At 37.3% G+C, this 26,007-nt stretch overlaps 1 pseudogene; it reads right to left on the bottom strand.

Annotated features, from left to right (window-relative positions):
• Positions 1–7,082: 7,082 nt before the first annotated feature.
• The window catches only part of LOC149243019 (GDT1-like protein 5 pseudogene), a 90,940-nt pseudogene continuing 72,015 nt past the window's right edge, over positions 7,083–26,007 (bottom strand).

The following is a 26,007-nucleotide window of genomic DNA, read 5'->3' on the forward strand; positions in this document are numbered from 1 at the left end:
CACGAGATTCTTTACAAATACAATATTAGTTAGTAGATACATAAAGTCTTCCATGAAAACATGAATGTTTTTTGGAAAATGGAGCAAACCAAACCACTTAGGCATGCATTACAATTTATATGAAGTTTTCAAAGTTAAAAGTAGTCTTGACCCAACTACGTTGTACAAAGAACCATTGAAGACCAAATTTTCAAAGTGTATAGTTGTATAATTGAATTATTTGCATGATCATACATCTATGGAACGGTGCCTATCCTATTATTAAAACTTAAAGTGAAAAGAAGAAAATGCTGGTTATTTGCATGCAAAGATACAACACTAGAAAACCCTAATGTTGTTGCTATGCATCGAACAACAAGTACTCCATTAATTCACACACTTCCCTTTTCACCAATTAAACGATTGCCATTTTCTTTTGCTTGTGCTATGTCACTAGTAACCTTCTTATGCAAAAAAAATTGAAGTGTCCTTGGCCCTAAAGAAAGGAGAAGAATTGTTTTATTTTGTTGGAAATTCTTTCAGCCTCGTATCTTTTTTTATTTCTTCATGCTAAAATTGCACTATTATATCAGATGGGTACCGTGATTGTTTTCTAACACCAACCTTCAAATTCTCTATATGGATCTCCTGCCATTTGCAGTGAGGAAACTATATCCAGAACAATTTGTAGGCTTGGATTATTGAATGGAAATTTCAAATTCTCGAAATAGACAAGACTTTTAGGCAGTAGAGAATGTCAACTTAGAAAATATAGACTTAAAACATTCACTTTTCACTTTTGACACCAACTCAGAAAGTTTTAAACAAGTAACTTCAATCCAACTAACCTCGAGTTGTATTTGCAAGAGTTTCCCTTGCTTTCTCTTGAATTTAATGCAAGTATGTTCTTTGTGCTTCCTTACGTAGTTTCAAGTGTCTTTGGGCCTGTGCAAAGTGAGGCACACAATCAATGTGACATTTTAAGTTGAGAATTCTCTATAGCATAGCAGAGTTATGTGCAATGAATGGAAGCCAAGAAATGAATTATAGCCCTTACCTCTAGTGGTTTCATGCAACCTTCTATGTACCTCCATCTACATCCACAGGGGCCCTATGATATGCGATGTGCTGAGAGAGTAGACAAGAATGATGGGGAATCTTCCTTCATTAGGACGCCTAGAAAACGAACCATCATTTTTAGAGGATACAATGGTCTAGGGACCATGTTATGAAACCAGCTCACAAAATGATTCGGATCTTACGGGGAGACCCCCAAGATCTAAAAGATTGAAATGGATCTGGGGGGAGGCCACCAAGATCTAAAAGATTGAAATGGATCTGGGGGGGAGGCCCCCAAGATCTAAAAAATTGAAGTGCCAGAAGAAAAGAAAAAAGGAGAATGCCCAATAAACAAAACCACAAAGAATTTTTTTTATTAAAACAAAGAATAATTGTAAAAGTTACATTGTGGTAGACAAACTACCCTTTTACAAAATGTGATTTGTTACTTGTAGTATTTTTCAGTTACAATACCACAGGTCAATTCCATGGGTGAATGAATACCATGGGTGGATGTCACAATTCCACGGGTCAATTCCATGGGTGGATGTCACAATACCATGAGAAAATACCACAGGTGAATGAATACCATGGGTGGATGTCACTTACAATACCATGGGTGGATGCCATTTATAATACCATGGGTAAATTCTATGGGTGGATGAATAACATGGGTGGATGAATACCATGGGTTGATGCCATTTTTCATTCAGATCATTCCTCCCTCCTTAAGAAGCAGTTGTCCCCATTGCGTGAAGTTCTCTCCTGCGAAGCCTTTGTTGAATATGCAAAGCCACTGAAGAGAAGGGTTTTATGTGGTTAATCCATAACCATGATGAACGAAGATCTGAGGATAGAGATACCAGGTAATGCTTGTGACCAACCGTGATATTGACAGTGTGTAACCTAGCAAATGGATTTCGATGAACTATGGGTTTGTGGATGACCCATAACCATGATGAATGAAGATCCAAGGATAGAGATACCCTATAATGCTTGTGACCAACTATGATACTAACAATGTGCAGCCTAACAAATGGACTTCAATGACAAGGATTTTGTGCGGTTGACCCATAACCTTGATGTTGGTTGTTGATGAAGTATCAGGTGCCTACATAACCTGGGGTGGGATGGCACATATCCAAAGAACCCAAGCTGAATGCTACTATGTTGAAATTGATGAATGTGAAGCAGGTGCCTACTAAAGCGGGGTGGGAGGGCACATTTCCAAAGGGAACCCGCTCTGAATGCTGCTCCAGAATTAAAATGGACATAACTCGGTCAATATAACTCAAAATATTTGATATAACCTGATTTTGGAAATAGAAGGACCATTTTTCATCTTCTTGTGTGTTGGAAATCCTTATCTAGGCACTCTAGAATCGTAAATCCGTGCTGCAACTTTTCCGTCGTCACAAAAGTTCTAAAAAAATAGATGATTTTAAATCAACGATATCTCCCACATCTGAAGTCCGATTTGACCCTTTTTTTTAAATTGAGCAATTTTTCAAGAGGAACTCAGATCTACAATCGATTTTCTAAAAATCTGCACCAAAATTGTAAAAAAAAGATAGGAGAGTTGTCGTCCACGAATTGTCGTCACAAACATTTCTGCAACATAGCTGATTTTAAATCAGCAATATTTCCCTCATTCGGACTCCGATTCGGCTGATTTTTTTTTGAATTTGGGTATTTTTTTGCAAGGGATCTAGATCTGTCATTTGTTTTTAGAAAATTTGCACCAAAAATTTCAGACCTAATTTTCAAAATTGTCACCCAAAAACATTCCTGCAAAAAAATGAAAAAACAAAAATTATTCTCGCTTGGCCCAAGAAAATGTTTTATGGAGAACGCAGCACATGCCTAAGTTTTTTTAATATTGCTGCAAAATTTGAAATTGAAATATGCATCAAACCCTCGTTCCCATAGAATCATAACCTGCTCTAATACTACTGATCTGTATTGTCTAGTCAATTTAACGTCTTAAATTGCTCTACATAAATTATCATTCCGGGTATCGTAAAATGATGAAGTGTGGTGCACCATATGTTCTTAGTTAACATTTTTTCTTACTTCGTTGTTTTATCATTTTTATCATGTTTTTTGGGTTTTGTTCTTGTTGGTCTCTTAAAGTGTCTAATGCAAATGAAAATCCTATTCTAAGGTCTTAAGAATACTTTTAAAGGTCAAGTATGGATGTAGATTTTAAGACAAAGTTTATGCCTCTTATGGTAATTTCCAAACTTAGCACTTCAAAGATCTCAAAACATGCTATTGATAAAATCAGAACTTGAACAAAAGTGTAAATATGCAGCTACTTAAATCAAGCAAAAGATGAAGTACTGAATATGAGGTTATTGTCTCTGTTGTCCATCTAATTATAGAAATAAAATCTAAACTACTGCACTCAAAACCAAAAATAAAGAAGTTGGAAACTAGTCATTGATTTCACCTATAATTCCGATATTTCGTCAATTAACTTCTAAAACGGGGTTAAGCTAAAGACACTGGAAATAACGTCATATGGCATGAAAGAATGACATTTAAACTATCTACTTGCATACTAATGAAAGCAAAATCAAATTACTTCACCTACAATCCGATAGCTAGCCAATTAACTTCCAAAACGGGATTAAGCTAAAGGCACTGGAGATAACATCATGTAGCATAAAGAACTGATATCTAAATTATCTACTTGCTGACTAATGAAAGAAAAATCAAATTACTTCACCTACAATCCGATAGCTCGCCAATTAACTTCTAAAATGGGGTTAAGCTAAAGGCAACAAAGATAACGTCATGTAGCATGAAGAAATTGATATCTAAACTATCTTAAAAAAACAATAAACAAATCTCATTAAAATCAAAGCATAACAACTGGAATTAAAAGCTAAAGTACAGCAGAGGAAGCAAGTCTCATATCACCACTTGACGCAAAAACTACATTAAAAAGCTCGAGCCAAAACTAATAAGTAAATACAAGAACATGTAAAGAAAAACTAATCTACAATCAACCGGTTGAACACACTTTCATGAGTTAAAATTGCATGAATGGAAAATCTAAACTATCAAACTTGAAAGCAATAAAATGACATACTTGAATGAAATCAAAGCAAAATCTACTCTACCTTACATTCTAATGTGCTCCATGACATCTACGTCACATCTTCTTCCATGCTGAGAACATAAAAGTTTTATTCAAATTCTTCAAAATTACAAAGTACAACAAAACTCTCCAAAGCCATCAAAGAAGAACTACAAGCTCCAAGCTAAAGAGCTACCAAAAAGCTCCAAGCTAAAGAGCTACCAAAAAGCTACAAGCTAAAGAACTGAAAAGCTAAGCTAACAAATGAAGGAGAAAGATCTCCTATTTATACAAAAAGATGAGAAGTCATCTCATTAATGAGAGTCCATGAATCTCTCCCTCTACCTCTACAGTCCTAATCAAAATAGGAACTGATAAGGCACATGTCTTCTTAGAGTTTCAATACAATTAGGAGATGTGACACATATCCTCATGATCCCATGATTCTCTCCACTCAAATTCGAATTTGGCCTTAGAATACCACATAAAGGTCTTCTAGAAGCCTCCTTTTAACCTACACATGTCAACAATCTCAACCCACTTGTTAGGTATAAGCATATGCACATTATTTTCTAATTTTTAACCACAAATTCACTTAAAAAGGCTTAGAATTAATAAATTTTGGAGAAACATAAATGTAGCCCAATGATAATGAAAGTGGGATGAATGTGGTGACATAGTAGTGAAATGGATGTGAAATGGAGGTGATATAATGGACATAATAGTAAAAGTGTAATGGAAATGAATGACATTTTCAAGACCCAACATACCCCCCAACTGAAGTTATTGCATGTCCTCATGCAATATATATTACATTAATTTTTTTTATCCTTGAGCTTTGACTTAACTTTGCATGATAACATTTGAAAACTTCATATTTCTGCAAAGTGTTTTACTTGAATTGCAACATGGTTGGTTCTTGTGTTATAACCATTTTTTATTTTTTTTTGTTGCTATCTATTTTGATCTTTGAACTTTGCATAATGATATTTTGATTATTGTTGCAAAGTATATCTTTATTGGATTGCATGATGGTTGGTTCTTGTGTGACAACCATGATTTTGTTTGTATCCAATTTATCCTTTAAGCACTTTTTGAAAAGCCATTGTATGCTCATAATAACAATGTAATAGCTAATATATGTTGGAAGTATGTAGGCTCTTGAATATGATATGGACATGGCAAAATATGAAGATGAATGTATTTCTCTTCCAACTGATGGTATTGGCAATTTTATGAAATGAGGAAGAGAAATGTTTTTCCAACAATTATCATTCTAACTTTTTATGAAATTCTATGGTCAAAAGTTAGAAAATGATGTACCTTAACTTACCCTTTGGAATGGATGAGTTGTATATGTGTTGGCTACAAAATTCTGGTCATATTCTTCTTCAAGTGGCTGAACAAAAAGAGTCATGGATAAAGAGTCAAGATGACTTTTTATTGCTTCTACTAAAACTTGTTGAATCTGCTCCAAAATGATGAAAATAATAGTCTTCATGTGTTCAAAACTCATTAGCACAATTCCTACTATGTGAAAAGATGTTCTGATGTCGAACATAGCAGGAAATTGTTGACTTAGTGGCCATTAATGAATGCCACTAGTCAACACGAGAACTCTCACCATTGATGACAATGAGAGTCAAGATGCTCAAACACATCTTACTAGGTACGAATGAATTTGTCGATGTCGAGTCATCTAGAAGATCTGATGAACAAGGGACATTAATGTATTCTCATTGTTTTTCAGCATGAGGACTTGCCATTAAGGCATGCAAGCTTCAAGGTGTTTTTACAAAGAACTTAGACTCAAAGGACTATGGACTCAATAATTTGCATTGAAGCAGGGCTTATTTTCGAAATGAAAATGACAGGAAATGAAAGATGAAAATGGAAGATGGCAATGGAGAGAAGAAATGGCAATGGGCAATAAGCATGTGAATGAGCCTCTTGCTTTTATTTGTGGTTTATGAATGGAGACAAAGTAATGGAAAGTGGATGTGAATGTAAATGGAAAATATGGAGGGAAATGAGGTGAATGGTTTATTATGAAGTATGGATATGATGGAGACAATTTTATTTGAAAGCTTTTCAAGTATTTGGATCTGATTTTTCATTAACATATTTCCTCTTTGTTGCTAATCATCCTCTTATGAAACAAATTGGTCTCTTAGAGAGACACCATTCACTTGTAGTCATTTGTCCTTCCTCCTAGAACCTGCAAAAAAACTAATATTTCTTCTGCAATGGAATGTAAGATTATCAAAGAAGAGAGAAGGTCAATCTCTTTAGTTATGATATTTACACACAAAACTAAGAATTTCTATTAATGAAACAAGTTCTCAAAGGAAAAATCAAAAGAATTTATACATGTTTTGGAATTAGTGCCTCAAGTTGTTGTTGCTTCTTTTCAGCAATTTATTTCATTATTTGTCGTTTCAAAATCTAATGATGGATTTCTCATTGTGTAGATCTTGTTGATATCTTTTCAATGATACTTGAATCATCAAAATCTGATTTCGTATGAGAAAGTAACGTTGATTTGAACAATGAGATTTTTCAGCTGCGGAATGGCTTTAACTGCGGAATGATTTTAGTGGCGGAATGTGCGCAATATCTGTAGCTAAAAATTTTGAATAAAAATTTAGCCATTCATTTTTCATCATCAGCCCAAAATTAATACCTTCAAAAAAGTGAGCAAATAACTTATTCATTTCATTGATTCATTTTTTTTTTAAACAAAGCTGGAAAATCATAAATATTTTAAAAAGAACTCTTTGCAAGTGTTTTTTTTTTTAACAGAAATATCTATTGAATTACTACAACAATCCGGCTGGAAATTACCCAGTGAGATGAAAAATGTAACAATGAAAGCAACAAATAATCGTGGACATAAGACATGGGCACAAGAAAAAATAATAAAGCAGTGTGTAATCGTCATCAAATGTTGGAGGAATTTTCATGCACCCTCCACTTTCATTAGCAAAGACTGAATTCCAAATGTAACAAAAAGAATTCCACCAGAAATTGCAACCATGCTTTCAGATATTCGAGCTGCCAAAGACTTCCCTCCAAACACAGCCGCAGCCGTACAAAGAGTGTGCCCTATAATGCCCCCAAGAACTACACCATCTAGATTTTCATCTGCCGCCAGTCCTATTGTAGCAAGCTGGCTCTTATCACCATACTCTCCAAAAAAATTGTCAGCAAAAATGCCTCTAGGAGAATTGGTGAAAAATACTTCGTAAGGAAAGGTCTCTCTTGTGTTTTTTTATCATTGTCTACCTTAGATTTTACAGTTGCCTTATTTGAAATTCCATTTTCTTTCCGTTCAGCAAACAACTTAGCTTCCACCTCAGCCAACTCTTATGATTCTCCATCCTCTGTGAAATGACCACAAACCAAATGCAAAGAACAAAATTGTTGTAACAAGATGAGTCCATTTCCGAGATAAAATTGTTGGTGTAGCCCAACCGAAAAATACAGAGATCACAGTCATAATATATAGAACTACAAGAGATCAACAAAATAGACCACGACATCCATGAAGTACGAGTTAAAAACGGAAGGCATGAGACATGGCGAGAGACGTGGTGGAGTGGCATAATGAAGTATGAGTTAAAAACGGAAGGCGTGAGGCATGGTGGGAGACGTGGTGGAGTGGAATAATGAAGTATGAGTTAAAAACGAAAAGCATTAAGTCGTGAGACAAGGTGGAGTAAAGTTAAATGCCAGCACATAATTGATTCCCAAATCAGAACTCCTTTGCTGAATAAAATCACTGTCTGTTCATTAATTCAATTTTCGTTTTTCTTCACGCGGCATGCAAAAAGAGGCTTCAGAGAACCAAGAAATCCTCCCAAACCGCCACGAATTTCTTAAAACGATTTTTTGATTATCTAATTGACCCTATTGCCGAAAAAACCCATGTTTTATTTTTCCCAAATTCGTCTCCGTTTGGCTGGTTCATGCGGTTGAAGTTTGACATTTTTTTGTTTTACGTTTTTCCTAAATTGTTGTGGCAATTGTGTTTTCTTCAGGTTTGCAATATCTACTTAACCAACAGCAGCAAGTAAACGTCAAAGGATGAACCCCGTGGGACACAATCCCCTCTGATCAACACAATAAACTACTTCAACCTAGTTATCTATTACCTATTCCAGCCGTTTGCTAGCAATCAGACTCTTTTTATATCATGTGAATTAGGCATTTCTTTCACTTATTCTTTTATAGGTTGCGTAGAGAAGTAAACTAGTCTATCATGGTTTATCATTATGGCTGTTCAAGTGCCAGACACAGTGAGATCTTCATTTTGAAGCTTAGCAGGAGAAGGGGTTAGCTGAACCTTGATTCATCTACAGTTGTTGGCTTCAGTTGCTGATTTTTGTGCATGTCTGACAGAAGCTGTGAAGGTGATGATCTACTATTTGATTGCTTTTGCTCTTCACAGCTCAAAATAATCCCACAACTTTCAAATTTGAGGTTAAAGCCAAAGAACAGAGGATATTTCAAGCTGCAATAAAAATGGGAGAATTGTTTACATTGCAGGTTTATTTTTTTTTATGATTTTGTAGGTTTGTTTCAAGGCCAAAGCTCAAACAGGAATGCAGATTTCTTATTAAGGCCACAGTGGAAACTGGAATTGGGGATAGCCATCGATTATTTCTTTTCTTTTTTTCCTCTGAAATTGTGAAATTTTATAAGAATGATTAATGATTTTCAATCAGCAAAGACTTCAAGTAAAATATGCTAAAAAACGGGACTTTGACTGAAGTCTTAAGCTAATTTTTTTATCAATATGAGCTGGGTGACTATGATAGGATCCATGTCGGGACAATTCCGCAGATGCCCATGTGGTCGTTTTCTTCATTGGACGCCTGTAACCTGCTAAACCTTGAAATTAGCTGCGAAATTCACAGTTAGCTGCGGAATCAGGCTGCATTCCGCAGCTAATTTGCAGAATCTTATTAAAACAAGACACAGTGTTTTGAGGACCACTACAAACCATAACCAGTCAATCTTGGACAGTTGAACCTATCAAAGCAGTTGGGTTTCATTTTTATTTTTTATTTTTTTTTAATCAAATGAAATGATGAAGTTTATTTTGTCCCCTTTTTTTTAATTTTTTATTTAACATAACAATTCTTTTTCTGATCCTCCAGATCACACAAAGTGCAGGAGGAGAGAATACTCAAGAAATTATAAATTTTTTGTTAGATGTAAGAAATAAGGTCTCCTAATTACACTTCCTCGGCAACGGCGCCAAAATGTCTAGTCAATTTAACGTCTTAAATTTCTCTACATAAATTATCAATCTGGGTATCGTAAACTGATAAAGTGTGGTGCACCATATGTGCTTAGTTAACCTTTTTTCTTACTTCGTTGTTTTATAGTTTTTATCTTGTTTTTGGAGTTTTGTTCTTGTTGGTCTCCTAAAGTGTCTAATGCACATGAAAATCCTATTCTAAGGTCTTAAGAATACTTTTAAAGGTCAAGTATGGATGTAGATTTTAAGACAAGGTTTATGCCTCTTATGGTAATTTCCAAACTTAGCACTTCAAAGATATCAAAACATGTTATTGATAAAATAAGAACTTGAACAAAAGTGTAAATATGCAGCTACTTAGATCAAGCAAGAGATGAAGTATTGAACATGAGGTTACTGTCTCTGTTGTCCATCTGATTACAGAAACAAAATCTAAACTACTGCACTTAAAACCAAAAATAAAGAAGCTAGAAACTAGTCATTGATTTCACTCATAATTCTGATATATCGTCAATTAACTTCTAAAACGGGGTTAAGCTAAAGACACCGGAAATAATGTCATATGGCATGAAAGAATGAAATTTAAGCTATCTACTTGCAGACTAATGAAAGCAAAATCAAATTACTTCGCCTACAATTCGATAGCTCGCCAATTAACTTCTAAAACAGGGTTAAGCTAAAGGCACTAGAGATAACATCATGTAGCATAAAGAACTGATATCTAAATTATCTACTTGCTGATTAATGAAAGCAAAATCAAATTACTTCACCTACAATCTGATAGCTCGTCAATTAACTTCTAAAACGGGGTTAAGCTAAAGGCACCAGAGATAACGTCATGTAGCATGAAGAAATTGATATCTAAACTATCTAAAAAAAACAGTAAACAAATCTCACTAAAGTCAAAGCATAACAACTGGAATTAAAAGCTAAAGTATAGCAGAGGAAGCAAGTCTCATATCACCACTTGATGCAAAAAGTACATTAAAAAGCTCGAGCAAAAACTAATAAGCAAATACAAGAACATGTAAAAAAAACTAATCTACAATCAACTGGTTGAACACTCTTGCATGAATTAAAATTTCATGAATGGAAAATCTAAACTATCAAACTTGAAAGCAATAAAATGACATACTTGAATGAAATCAAAGCAAAATCTACTCTACCTTACATTCTAATGTGCTCCATGACATCTACTTCACATCTCCTTCCATGTTGAGAACATCAAAGCTTTATTCAAATTCTTCAAAATTACAAAGTACAACAAAGCTCTCCAAAGCTTTCCAAAGCCATCAAAGAAGAACTACAAGCTCCAAGCTAAAGAGCTACCAAAAAGCTACAAGCTAAAGAACTGAAAAGCAAAGCTAACAAATGAAGGAGAAAGATCTCCTATTTATACAAAAATATGAGAAGTCATCTCATTAATGAGAGTCCATGCGTCTCTCCCTCTACCTCTAGAATCCTAATCAAAATAGGTACTGATAAGACACATGTCTTCTTAGAGTTTCAATACAATTAGGAGATGTGACATATATCCTCATGATCCCATAATTATCTCCACTCAAATTCGAATTTGGCCTTAGAGTGCCACATAAAGGTCTTCTAGAAGCCTCCTTTTAACCTACACATGTCAACAATCTCAACCCACTTGTTAGGTATAAGCATATACACATTATTTTCTAATTTTTAACCACAAATTCACTTAAAACGGCTTAGAATTAATAAAGTTTGGAAAAACATAAATGTGGCCCAATGATAATGAAATTGGGATGAATGTGGTGACATAGTAGTGAAATGGAGGTGATATAATGGACATAATAGTGAAAGTGTAGTGGAAATGAATGACATTTTCAAGACCCAACACATATCTTAGGAGGAGACCCCCAAGATCTAAAAGATTGGAATGGATCTGGGGGAGGCCACCAAGATCTAAAAGATTAAAATGGATCTGGAGGGGAGGCCCCCAAGATCTAAAAAATTGAAGTGCCAGAAGAAGAAAAAAGGAAAATGCCCAATAAACAAAACCATAAAGAATTCTTTTTATTAAACGGAGAGTCACTGTAAACGTTACATTGTGGCAAACAAACTGCCATTTTACAAAATGTGACTTGTTACTTATAGTATTTTTCAGATACAATACCATGGGCAAATTCCATGAGTGGATGTCACAATACCACGAGTCAATTCCATGGGTGGATGTCACTTACAATACCATGAGTAGATAAATACCATGGGTGGATGCCACTTACAATACTATGGGTGGATGCCACTTATAATACCATGGGTAAATTCCAAGGGTGGATGAATAACATGGGTGGATGAATACCATGGGTTGATGCCATTTTCCATTTAGATCACAAAAAAATAGAAAAGATAGATCAACGCCTTAGAAATAAGCCTCTTCAAGGGGGCAACCTCCTTTACATTACACAAATGAACAATTATTGGATGATACAAATAACAAGACCTCCTTTCTACATATAGGAGTCTAAGGGGTCATAATATAATCAGAGCCGACATAACAATAATAATGTAAGGGCACAATAATAACAATAGTGGGCTTCTATGGGACACAATAATAACAATATGGGGACTACATGGGCACAACAATATAATAAGGGGGTTGTACTAATAACAATAGGGGGTTACACTAGAAGTGTGGCCACCCATTCAAAAGTTGCAGAAGATCCCAGTTCAAACAATATTGCCAGAACTTGACGAGGAAGGAAAAAACATATTGGAACCTGGAGCAGTCACAGAAACAAGAACCCGACAGCTATGAAATTGATCAATTTCAGAGTATCTCATCAAGAGGAATAACTTACCCGTTGAAGATTCCACATGGGAGGACAAGAATTTTATACAAAAGCATCAAGAACTACTCAAGCATTGAAGACAACATTTTTTGAAGGAGAGGGGCATGTTAGGTCCCTATACTACTAGTGTAACTCCTTATTGTTATTAGTACAACCCCCATTATTATATTTTTGTGCCTATGTAGTCCCCATATTGTTATTATTGTGCCCCATAGAAGCCCACTATTGTTATTATTGTTCCCTTACATTATTATTGTTATGTCGGCTCTGATTATATTATGACCCCCTAGACTCCTAAATATAGAAAGGGGGTCTTGTCATTTGTATCATCCAAGAATTGTTCATTTGTGTAATGTAAAGGAGGTTTCCCCCTCAAAGAGGTTGATTTTGAAGGCGTTCATCTATCTTTTCTTCTATCTTTTCTTCATTTTTAGAGGATACAACGATCTAGGGACCATAAACCGGAGGCAGAGTCTCTAACAGAAATAAACCAAAGCGCATAGTCTCCACTCTCCTCGGTCCTAAAAAAATTGAAAATCTTTTTTTACGAAAACACCATTAAAACTCCATCAAATTTTGATGGTGCTTTTTACACTGAAATGCTCAGTAACCTGGGCATTTCAAGGCCTCCTCCTTATCTAGATAGTGACCCGTTTATCAACCTAGTCCTATCGAACTTATCCTGACAGGGAGTGTACTCGATATTATATAACTCAAATGTCATGTTGTCCTTTGAAGTCTCTTTGCCCCAAACTGCATAATGCACTTCAAAATATCATGAAAGGAATGGAGAAGAAATTATCAGAGTTAAAGAATTACAACCCACATTGGCCTTGCTCAATCTAGATGCTTTAAATGGTGGAGAACATGTATTCTAACACCCACCCAAGAGCCTGAAATTAGCGCGCATCCCAAGGACTCCAAGGATTCAAGTTACACACTTTTCTTGGGACTGGTGTAATCTATGATAGCCAATGTGCTCCTTCCACACTCTTCCTTCCTGCAAAAATAGCTAGAATTCAACATAAAGACCTTGAAATAATTGCACATAAAAACCTATGGATTCCTAAATATGGGTCTACCTCAAGCTTGTTGTACTAATTCAATTGATATAAGGTTTCAACATATATATAGCATGGGAAACAATTTAGCGTGTTAGTCCATTGCTTCAACAACTAAAGATATTGGGGTTATCCTATTAATGGCAAATCAGAGATACAATGGCCTATCAATGAAGATCTAAACTCCAGTTTCTTCAAACGAAAATGGAATCAAGCTACCTAGTGAGCTCTAGACAATGGTATTCACCTGGACAACCTTGGTACAAAAAGCTTCATATATTGAGCTGAACGAGACATATCATGCTACATAACAAAACAAACTTTTCAATTTTTGAAACCAAAACCAGACATTCCTCCACTAAGTCAGCTCCCTCTCCTATAAGACAACCACCTCTCCTACATGTTGGCCTACTACAACTCGAGTTTAAACATTTGACAAGTTGGATTCTACTATTGTTCATGTCAACCTATTAAAGGGCACTCCAACAACTATATATAGGAGTGAAGTTGACCCATTAGAGGAGGAAGTAATAACAAGATTGATCTGCAGTTGGAACATAAACATAAGGTAGTGTGAAGGTCTAGGAGAGAAGTCATTCAAGCCATCATGATGATTTGTTGTCACATGAATTTTTCTGGAGCCAATTACAGGAGCCAAACAATTGTAGGAACCGAGAACATTAGTTGCAAAGACCGAACTATTGCAAGAACGAAGTATGTCTATTGCAGGGGTCGAATACACTAAGTTGCAGAGGCCAAGAATAACAGCTGCAAGATGAAAGAATGAGATTACAGAAGTTGCAGGAAGGAAGAAACTAAGCTCTAATTGGGGTTGATTTTATGGATGGAATAAGTCAATGGTGACAGGGTCAAGTTTGTCTCAATCTGATTTAATCTATTAGAGAAAGAGTTGACTGGGTTTTCCCCTTCATAGAGGTTTTGCCCTACCCTTGTGCATGCATCTTGAATCCCTTGTTGTGATCTTTATTGTGTGGCATTTTTCTTGATAAAAGGAACATAATAAATTAAAAGAAGAACTAATAAGAAGAAAAGAACAATCACAAAAAAATGTCAAAATCTAATAGAATTCTACCTAAAGAACATAATCCATATGATGCCCTAGATTTCTCAATAGCTTGTGACAATCCTTCAACACAACACTATGATGGGAATTTTCATGATGTCAAAATTACACCAGACTTGCACCCAACTCATCTATAACCACTTAGAGAACCTTGAACCAAGTCCAATCACCTTACCACTTGTCACTAAACCACTCACGTTGGTAGCGTCTAATATGGGTTCTTGAGATTCCTTCTTGTCGCTAAATCACACACATATGGCCTACTTTCTTTCGTTGGCTAGCATGGTTTTGGCCTACTTGTTTTTGGAGGTTGTCTCCTTTTGTTCCAATTAAACTTGAAAACACATTGGCTTTATTTATCAATTAGTGTTTTTAACCACTTAAGGAAATCTTACTTCAAAAAGAATGGGTGATGAATCACACTCTAATGCTATCACCATGCTTGAATCACTAAAGGAATGTGTCTAGGAAGGTACGTGTCATTTAAACAGTCTCATTAAGAACGTCCACTAAGATAGCAAGGTTCCTCCAAAAGAGGACTCAAGGACGAGCACGGATTTGATCAAGGATTACCACTAGGTGTCACCAACATTTGCCTCTAGGAAAATGTTTAGGGTTGCTTTGAGTGTCACGGAAACCATCAAGGAAGATACCCCTAGTATGAGGGAATCATGCGATATTCTTGACACTTGCTCTGAACTAGAGACTTCTAGTTTTTAACCTCCAAAAATATTCTGGGGCCTTTTTGGGCTTTGAATAGGTTGGTGTTGGCTTTGCTTTCTATTGCATGTGCGGTTAAGAGAGGACCCCGCGGAGGGTTTTCTTGAGACTTGCTCTGAACTAGAGACTTCTAGTTTTTAATCTCCAAAAATATTCTTGGGCCGTTTAGGGCTTTGAATAGGTTGTTGTTGGCTTTGCTTTCTATTGCATGTGCGGTTAAGAGAGGACCCCAGGAGGGGTTTGTTATTGGAAGATACAATGAACAGCTCCAAAACAGACCAATTTGACTTGACCACCATCATGGGAAATTCATGAATGAGGTGTTTGATATACGAAGATACAATGAGTCTCTTCAAAGAAAGACATTACTATCCATGCATATTGTCATTTTGACACAACCAGCGCTGCATGCGACAATTTTCAGTGCCTTTTTCCCTCTGAACACTGAGACAATTTTCAGTGCATTTTTCCCTCTGGGCAATGAGAGATAGGGTTTGGATTTTAGTTACAGTGGTACATTGTCAGGTTTCCCTCTGGACAATGAGAAACAGGGTTGGGTTTCAGTTACAGTGGTACACTGCCAGGTTTTTGAAGGCGACATGGGCCTGGTGCTTGCCTCCCCTGACTGATCAACAGTGATTTTGAGTGCAGGATTTTATACTTGCAGCGTAAAAGTAATGGATTGGATTGGCGGGGAAGTTCAGGTGATATACAAGTCTACCAATATGCATCGGGCTCCCATTATGTTGCGAAGGAGAAAAAGCTTGACAGATTTTGATAGCGATAGATGGGATGGGTGGGGAATTGTTTTTGGCTTTCCTCTGCTGTGATGCTGAAATATTGAAATTGAAAATCGTGAAGGCCCATCTTCAAGGATGTGGAAGGTCCAAATTTCTCCAAATCGTGAAGACCCGTCTTCATATGGATGTGGAAATTGAGAGCAGACCAAAATTTTTCAATATTAAATCGTTTCTGAAGAGAAGAGCCGTCGAAATTTCTCAAAATGAAATCGTTCGTTCGTGAAGAGAAGGGCCATCGAAATTTGTCAACAATCGTGAAGAGAAGAGGCATGTACAGATGGATTTGCAAGAAACAGGAGAAAGGGGGCGAATTCAGAAAACGTTTGGTTTGAAATATGCATATTTTAAAGCTGTCTGTCTGTGTGTGAGCAATTGGTTGATGTAGTGTAAAGGCACTTCTCTTCTGCACGTCCAGAAAGGAAGTTTTACATTTAAATGCGCGAATGTGGTGTGAAATGCGTATTGTGAGTGTGAGCAATCGATTCTGTTCTCCACGTCCTGAAGAGAAGGGCCATCGAATTTTTTTTCTCAAAATGAAATCGTTGGTGAAGAGAAGGGCCATCGAAATTTCTGAACAATGGTGAAGAGAAAGGCATGTTCACATGGATTTGCAAGAAACAGGAGAAAGGCAAGTTTACAGTTGATCCGTGGAAGGGGCGAATTCAGAAAACGTTTGGTTTGAAATATGCATATTTTAAAGCTGCCTGTCTGTCTGTGTGTGAGCAATTGGTTGATGTAGTAGTGTAAAGGCACTTCTCTTCTGCACCTCCACGTCCAGAAAGGAGGTTTTACAATTTGGGGTGAAATGCTTATTGTAAAGCTGCCTGCATCTGCGTCAGTGTGAGCAATCGATTTTGTTCTCCACGTCCAGTTTTGTTTTGCTCGTCTTCCTTGACAAAAATATGGATGGATGGATGATCACAATAATAAGAATTGGTGACACAATGCGATGAGCCGAGTAGAGCCAGAGACACAGCACATAGAAATGTAATGGTGAGTGACACGCGCGAGGGGCGCCCTGGTCCAAGTAGAGAGTTGGTACATGGCCACCTGTCGAAAGACGGTGCCCGGAAACTTATTCCGGAATGTGTGATGTGCCTTATGGAGGGGGTACTGCGTGAGCAACGAATACCTCCCGTTCCCTGCCGTGGAAGGATAACGTGCCCGCTCTTTTAATAAAATTATAAATCAAATCTATATATGAATTGCCCTTTTTTTATAAATCTATATATTAGAAAATCTATACTATGTCTAAGGAACTCGGAACGTTGACCGGAAGGAGCTATGACCAGTGGGAATTATGAGTGGCAAGAAATTTGATGCTTCAACTTTTGCTGAGGAACTGTGATTTATACCAATAGAGACTATGATCATTTGGAACTATGACTAATCAGAAATATGATGAAGGAACTCTGACTGAGGAACTATGATTAATATTAATAGGATCTCCAACCAAGGAAATAGGATTTTTGATTAACGGGAACTAATAGGAACTATCACTGACCTATGACCACAATCAACTATTTCCTAGAGAACAGTTTTTGTTAGTCAAAGCTCCTAAGGTCATAGTTCCTTTATTAATCAATAAATTTGACCACTATGAACTATGACGAAAGAAATTTGATTGAATAGAGAACTATGACCTTCATTTGTGGATCATAGTTCTAGGGAGTTGTTCCTATCAATGGAAATTCTTGAGGTTGTAGTTCCTTTGTTAGTCAACAACTTTAACTAGTAGTAACTATGATGAACGAAATTTTGTTGACAAAGGAACCATTACCTTCATATGTTGGTCTTAGTCTAGTTTTAGGGAATAATTCATATCAATCAAACTGTTTGAGGATATATTTCCTTTATTAGGTAAGAACTAAGATCTCGGGAGATTTTACTAACAAAGGGAATATGATCTTCGTTTATCACTCATTTTTCTAGGAATAGTTCTTCTTAGTCAAATTTCTTGAGGTCACAGTTCCTTTATTAATTTGGAACTTTGTCGGTGAGGAACTTTGACTAACAAGAATAGTGATGAAGGAACATTGATCAACAAAGGAACTATGACTTTCGTTTGTCGATCATAATTCCAGGGCATAACCCCTACCAGTCAATGTTCCTAAGGTCGCATTATCCTTTCTTAGTTAGGAACTCTGACTGAGAGAAATTATGACGAAGAAACTTTGACCAAAAGGGTAACTATGACCTTCATGTGTCATTCATAGTTCCTAGCATTCAAATTTCCAAAGGTCATAGTTCCTTTTATTAGTTAGGAAATCTAATTGACATGAACTGTGACCAACAAACTTTGGTGTGATTCGATTGACATTAATAGCATGAGTTCAACAATTTCCTTTACTTTTATATTTGTTTAATTTTTGGCATCCCTTCCATCAGATTGAAGAACTAATCTTATACCATGTTATTCAAAATTCAATGGTGAAACTCTTGCTTCTTTAATGAATGCTTGTGGGTTGATGAAATTTGGCTACAATTTCTAAACTACTACTTTGAATTTTACACTCCTTCCTAAGGCTTCCTTCTTCTAATTTTCCATCCCTTCTAGCTCAACATCACCTCTTATCCTTGTATGTCTCGGTGGATGAGGAATTATGGGTTCTTGTTCAATTATTTCCTGTCCTAAAATTGACCAAAAACCCAAATGGCAAAGTCTCATAGTCAAATTTCCCATCAATAAGGTGAAATTATAACTTTAGAAAAAATCCTTGTGAGATTTGGGCAAGAATTTCATATGAAAGAGTTATAGTTTTTTCACTTATTAATTCAAGTTTGTAGCCACTACTACAACAAAAGCCATCAATATTCATTAAATGGATGTAAATGGAACCTTTTAAGTGGTTTAAGAAGAGGCAATAAGAATAAATCTAGTGGGATTTTGGAGGATGTGGGTGTAAATTCCAAAGCATGGTTTCAAAAAAGAGATTAGATTATTATCATGGGTATCTATGTAGATGGTGGAAATTTCAAGTAAGTTAGAGAGTAGGAAGACCTAGTCTCTTTTTCTAAAAAAAATATTTCTCAAATCTACTAAGAAAAATGCCAAATGTTATGTGCCACATGATTAATGGGAATTTTGACCATGGAACTTTTCCATTAGAGGTTTTGGTTCATTTTAAGATGACCCAAATCATCGAAATTCTTTAAAAAAAAAGATCAACACAAAAATTTGCCTCGTCCTTAGAAATAAGCCCACCCAAAAAAGTTGATATTGTTCGCTTATTGTCTCAGTCGATGAAACTCTTAATTTTGAGATGAAATCATGTCAATCATCAAAATCACTATTGCCCACCCCGCGCACCTTGTAAGTTGTGTGGACAACCCATCACAATCACGTCCTACAATTTAGAAGGAAATTAAAGTATATTTGTAGTTCCCTCGCAAGGAAGCAATTTTCTAAGCATAAAAATCTAGATGGTTGAGGTAATATTGTCGAAGGTAGTGCAATGAATAGTATTTTGGATAAGTCATGTGGATTTGGAATAATGATCTGAAAATCACCCTATGAGTGACCTCAGTAAAGATTTATTAAACAAAATGTATTACAGACCCATGTGCTGGTGTGTGTTCTGTGTTATTGAAACAACAGATCGATCAGATTGCCAATACACAGAAAATGGAAAGACAGCAGAGAAATACATTAAGCAACACAAAGACAAACAATTTTAATAAGGAGTTCACCCTATTCTCCAGGGCTACGTCTCCGGTCCAGCTTCAGTGGTGGCCTTGTTTTATTATGTCTTTGAGCAGAGAAATTACAATACAGGGACTCAATATGAGTTCTCCTGAAGCAGATTTTGCTTGGCAGGGTGGTTCTTGGATTCCCCAAGCCACTTGGAGTACACAGACTCTTGTTCTTCCTACCAACTCTGTGACCCTCGGTCTACAGTGGAAAGAGCCAACTATGATGCTCAATCCGGACAGATTCCTCTATGGGAAGGCTTGATACTTCAAGCTCTTTGGTGCTCGATGCTGCCTACGGTCAGCTCGGCCCTCTGTCTCCTCTGCTTGGCTTTACTGCTCTCTGTGCTCAGTCCTCCTCTCAGGGTTCACTGTTCATTATCTCTCTTGGTCGCTTGGACTCTTCGATCTGAATCTCTCTCTGATCTCCAATCTAAATTCAAATGTCTATGTTCATGGCTTTAGTCATTCGATCCTCGACTTGTCGGTTCCTCTCCCGCCTGCGTCGATTCGCCTGTCACTTGTGTGCTTGGAATTCCCTGTTCGGCGTCAGCATGAACGCTCGAGAAGTAGCCACGTGTCCTCATCGGAACTGCGCCAACTCGCTCATTGATTCGTTCTTTTCTCCATTGTGGCGGTCAATGGATCTAAAATTCCTTAAATCGCAGCTTAACTCCCTGTCAATTCCGCTCTGTCTATAGAGCGCAATCTCAGCCGTGCGATCTGGGCTCCTCCAGATCCAACGTCATTCGCACGTCGAGCGCAATTGACTTGCTTGACCGATAACGCGCGATCGCAACGGTTTTTCTCTCATCTTTGCTGCCACGCATCGATCGCTAATGGTGCTCACTCCGCTTTCTCCAAAACCGCTTACCGTTCAAGGGCGCCCCGATCAAACCGTCGATTTCCAGGTTGTGGGTCCCACCTTCGTACGATGGCGCTTTACCTTTCTCCGCCCACGGTCCTCTGGCTCCCAACGTGACCGAGTGCTTAAGCTCTATCATTTCATCCCCGTTTGCCCAGTAACGCACATCAAAAATCAGCTCCTTTTCCCGTTCCGGGGCTCCCAGGGGCTATTTTGACCTCCTACATAGTGTCCATGGGCCTCGGTCAGCGCACTTTGACAGAGGTCCTCGTCGTTCCACGCCGACTGCCATGGCCACTGGTTCAGGGTGTTTTCGATTGCTGTTTTGGATTCTTCAAGGATTTGTTGGACTTGATTTAGCCACCGTTCTATGACAGCCGTTTATGGATCCGATTTGGATCACAGCTTCCCAACTGAAAAGCTTTTGGACCACCAAAAGTTGGTTTTTCTTCAAGCATCGACTAAGTGAGGAAATTGTTGTCTTACTTGTCCAATCTCAATCCACTTCGCACTGCTCGACTTCGAACCTTTAAGCCCAATTCTAAGGTATTCCACCTATCCACTGCGCATCGTCCTTACCTTCCTGTCCAGCACTGTATCTTCCTGCAACTCATTAAGATATTCAGGTAGTAGGTCATCAACAGAAGGCAATTGACTCTGCTCTTCAGGGTCCTCAATCATTGAAGGTTCAAACAACCTCAAGAAATCTATGTTTACAACTGAGTAGATGTGCATGTAAGCTGGCAGATCAAGGCGAAAAGCATTTTCACCAATATTCTCAAGTATCCTGAAGGGTCCATACCTGATAGGTTTTAGCTTCTTACCTTCACCTTGCATCTTGTCCTTGTTGATATACAGCCAGACTTGGTCTCCAACTTGAAAACTATGCTCCATCCGATACTTATCATGCCTAGCCTTGTACTTGGCCTGGCTCTTTTCCAGTTGTTCCTGTACTTCCTGGTGGATCTCCTGGATCTGTTAAATGAACCTAGTTGCTTTGTCCACATCATTGTGTCCATCAACCACGGTATCTTTACCAAAGACAAAATCCAAAGGAGACCTTGGTATGAAACCAAAACAAGTCTCAAAAGGAGATCTATGGGTGGAAGAGTGTTTGGCTCTATTGTAAGCATGCTGCACATAACACAAGTGTTCATCCCAAAGCTTAGGGTGTTTGCTGCAATATCCCCTCAGTAACTAGATCATTGTCCTGTTAACTACTTCTATTTGGCCATCTGTCTATGGATGAAAGGTTGTGATTTTCTTTAATTTGGTGTCCATTAGTTCCCAGAGACTAGACCAAAACTTCCCCACAAATCGGGTGTCTCGATCAGATATAATAGAAGTGGGTAATCCAAAATGAACCCATACATGTTCAAAGAATAATTTTGCAGTTTGTTCAGTTGTAATCTGTTTACTACAGGGTATCAAAATACACATTTTGTTGAACCTATCCACGACAGCATATAGATAATCATGACCTTTCCTAGATTTAGGCAGTCCTCCAACAAAATCCATGGAAATGCTTTCCCAAGGGTGAGAGGGAACTGGTAATGGAGTGTATAAGCCTAGTTTTCTGTTACTGGGCTTGCTTTTAGCACACATATCACACCCCTTTACATATCCAGAAACTGTCTCACTCATTTTTGGCCAATAACAAAATCTTTTCAACTGTGCAACTATTTTACTTACCCCAAAGTGACCTAATATCAGAGAAGTGTGTGCTTCCCTAATTATCTTTTCTCTCTCAGTTTGTGAAATGCAAAGTTTCCCACAATGATATAAGAGTCGGTCATTCACATGATAGTCCAATTCTTCTACTATTTTACCTTGAGTCAAAGTTGCATATACATCTTTAAAGTCCATATCCTAAGCATATTGTTCTATGTAGCTTTCATGTAGCACAGAATTATGCTTAAGTATGGTAGATGCATTTATAATGGGTCTAGATAACATGTCTGCAACCTTGTTATGTATGTCCTTTTTATATCTGGTGCCTAAATGAAACTGTTGTAGAAAACCCATCCATCTGTAATGTCTTGATTGTTGCAACTTAGTTTGGGAGTGTAGATATTGAAGTGGCTGATGATCAGTATGTATTACTGTTTCTTTGCCCATTAATTAATGTTTCCACTTTTTCACATTCTGAACTAATGCATACAATTCCTTATCATATGTAGGATAGTTAACTACTCCAGGATTAAAAGTCTCAAAATAATAACATATGGATTTACCGTGTTGTGTCAACACTACTCCCATGGCATAGTCACTGGCATCAGTTTGGATCTCAAATGGTCTTTGTAGATCTGGCAGTGCTAGTACAGGTGTTGTATTAATTTTTTCTTTCAAGGTGTCGAAGGCTTTCTGCTGTTTGCCTCCCCACTGAAACACCTTGTTCAATCCTGTCAAAGCATGTAAGGGAGCTGCAATTAAGGAAAATTTTGAAATGAACTTCCTCCAATACTGTGCTGCTCCTAAGAAGCTTCTCACTTCTGTAGCAGACTTGGGTTTAGGCCAGTTTACAATGACTTCCACTTTAGAGGGATCTATTTTCAATCACCTCCCCCTACTATATGACCCAAATAATTTAGAGAGGTTTTTCCAAATTCACATTTGGAGAGTTTAACATAAAGTTTTTCTCTTTTCAAAACATCTAATGTCTGCTTAACATGCTTTAAATGTTCTTCCCACATTTTACTAAAAATCAGAATGTCATCCAGATACACAATAACAAAATCATCAAGAAAAGCTCTGAGTACATCATTCATTAATCTCATGAAAGTAGCAGGGGCATTGGTCAAGCCAAAAGGCATAACTAGCGATTCATACAATCCCTACTTTATTTTGAAAGAAGTCTTCCATGCATCTTGCTCTGCAACTCTGACCTGATGGTATCCACTATGCAAACCCAGCTTGGTTAAATAAACAGCTTCCTTCAATTGATCTAAAAGATCATCTATGCGAGGAAGGGGATAACGATTTTTTATCGTTATTTTGTTCAGTGCTCGGTAATCAATGCACATTCTCCACGAGCCATCTTTCTTTCTCACCAAAACAATTGGTGACCCACATGGTGATGTGCTAGGCCTGATGAACCCTTTCTCGAGCAACTCCTGCACCTGCTTCTTGATTTCAGCATTCTCTAAAGCAGATAACCTATACATCCCAATGTTAGGCAAAGGAACATCTTGCTGCAAAATAATATCATGTTCTATTTCCTTTTTGGGTGGCAGAACTTGAGGTTCTTGAAACAAGACATCATACTCTGAAACAATCTTTTCTATATCAGCTTGCTGATCAGAATTACAACCCTCAAATACATTGGTTTTATCAGTTTTATTTTCCTTTACAACCATTAGTAAGAATTGTTTGCATGAATTTATCATTCTTTTCATTTGTCCTGAGTTTATGAGAGTATAATTATTCTTGAGCTTATGAGCTCTTACAAAGTATTCAATTCCATCTTTAACAGGTAGATACTTGTTCTTAGCTCTATAGAAAATAGCCTTTCTATCATACAAGTAAGGACTTCCTAAAACAATTCCACATATATCCAAAGGAATTACATCTAACTCAACTTCATCTACAAATGCTGACCCAAAAGAAAACTTGAGTTTGCACTGTCTAGTCACTTGTAGTTGTGCTTTATCATTCAACCATCCTAATGGGTATGGCTTCTTATGAGGTGTAGTTGCTAATCCCAATTTCTTTACAATTGCTTCAGAAATCAGATTTACTTGTGAGCCACTATCAAACAAAGTATCAATCTTTTGATATTTGGAAACAACACGAATATGGAAAATCTCACTCCTTTTTCTCTCATGTTCTTCATTAATAACAAATTGAGTAGAATTACTAGTAGATGCTTCAGAATTCTTACCTTTTATACCTGTGGCTGCAATGATTGTTTCATCTCCCGAGTCTGACCCCAAATCCTTCTGAATAGCTACAGCAGTTGTCTTCTTCTTGCCCTCGGACTTCTTAGGTCTCAGCTTTCGATGCAGAATCCAACAGTGCTCATCATCATGCCCCTCCTTTTTACAGCGAGTGCATGAGGCTTTGACTTTCTGTGTAGTGTTAGCCTTCCTTGCTTTCCGTTTCTGCTTTCTTTTCTCCTTGCTCTTGCTTACAGTGAGTTGGGATGGTCCCCCAGCTTCTAGATTTCCATTCTTGCCTCTAGCTTCTAGATGAGTAGCTTGTACAGATACCTCATCTATACTAGTGGGATTAAACATGAGGATAGTGTGCCTCATGTAGCTGTGTAAACCACCAATGTACTTCAAAAGATTTTATGGTGAGTCTAATGAAATTCCTAACATCAATGCTCTCTTTCGGAACTCTTGAATATACCCTTGTACACTTTGCCCTTTCAACTGGCAAAGAGTTTGCTAACTCATCATGGCCTGTTGCATGCAGGCCAATGGATAGAACTGCTTTCTGATGGCAGAAACAAAGTCACTCCAAACAGAGATAGTCTTACCATGCTTCTTCATATCAGCGTGGGTTCTGCCTTCCCACCAAACCAAGGCAGTGCCTCCTAGGCATAGGCTTGCCAAATGAATCTTACTCCTGTCTGAGTCTATATTTTGTACTCTGCAATACACATCAATTTGTCTTATCCAATTGTCCAACTTTTTAGCATTTAACTCTCCATCATATATAGGAAAATAAAATTTAACATCTAACTTAATCAAGGATGCTTTCTTATTAGGCACAGGGCTACTAGGAGGTGTAGGGAAGATTTCTTCTTTTCCCTTCCCTTTGGAGTTGTCATGGGAATGAGATTCATCTTCTTATTTATCTTGCTTAGAGCTTGATGAATCCTCACCCTTATGATTTCTAAATTCCCTATACATTTCTTCCACCATGGACTTTGTAGCTAGGAAACTTTCTAGGAATTGAGGGTCTGGCCCAATAGAACCTTCTTCTGACATTGTCTTTCAAGAATAGACTCCAATCTCAGGATTAGTTCCCACTAACTCTCCTTCTCATAATTTGAGCTTTGATCTAGTGATCATTCACAGCTAAACCAACACAAGCATGTCTAACCTTACAGCCTAGAGATCTGATACCACTTGATCTGAAAATCACCCTATGAGTGACCTCAGTTAAGATTTATTAAACAAAAAGTATTACATACTCATGTGTTGGTGTGTGTTCTGTGTTATTGAAACAACGGATCGATCAGATTGCCAATACACAGAAAATGGAAAGACAGCAGAGAAATACAGTAAGAAACACAAAGACACAAACAGTTTTAATAAGGAGTTCACCCTATTCTCCAGGGCTACGTCTCCAGTCCAGCTTTAGTGGTGGCCTTGTTTTATTATGTCTTTAAGCAGAGAAATTACAATACAGGGACTCAATATGAGTTCTCTTGAAGCAGATTTTGCTTGGCAGGGTGGTTCTTGGATTCCCCAAGCCACTTGGAATACACTAACTCTTGTTCTTCCTACCAGCTCTGTGACCCTTGGTCTACAGTGGAAAGAGCCAACTGTGATGCTCAATTCGGATAGATTCCTCTATGGGAAGGCTTGATACTTCAAGCTCTTTGGTGCTCAATGTTGCCTACAGTCAACTCG

This window comes from Pinus tabuliformis, chromosome 8, assembly GCF_031772625.1.
Source record: "Pinus tabuliformis cultivar Carrire ecotype Pingquan chromosome 8, CPIR1, whole genome shotgun sequence".
In the NCBI taxonomy this organism is placed as follows: domain Eukaryota; kingdom Viridiplantae; phylum Streptophyta; class Pinopsida; order Pinales; family Pinaceae; genus Pinus; species Pinus tabuliformis.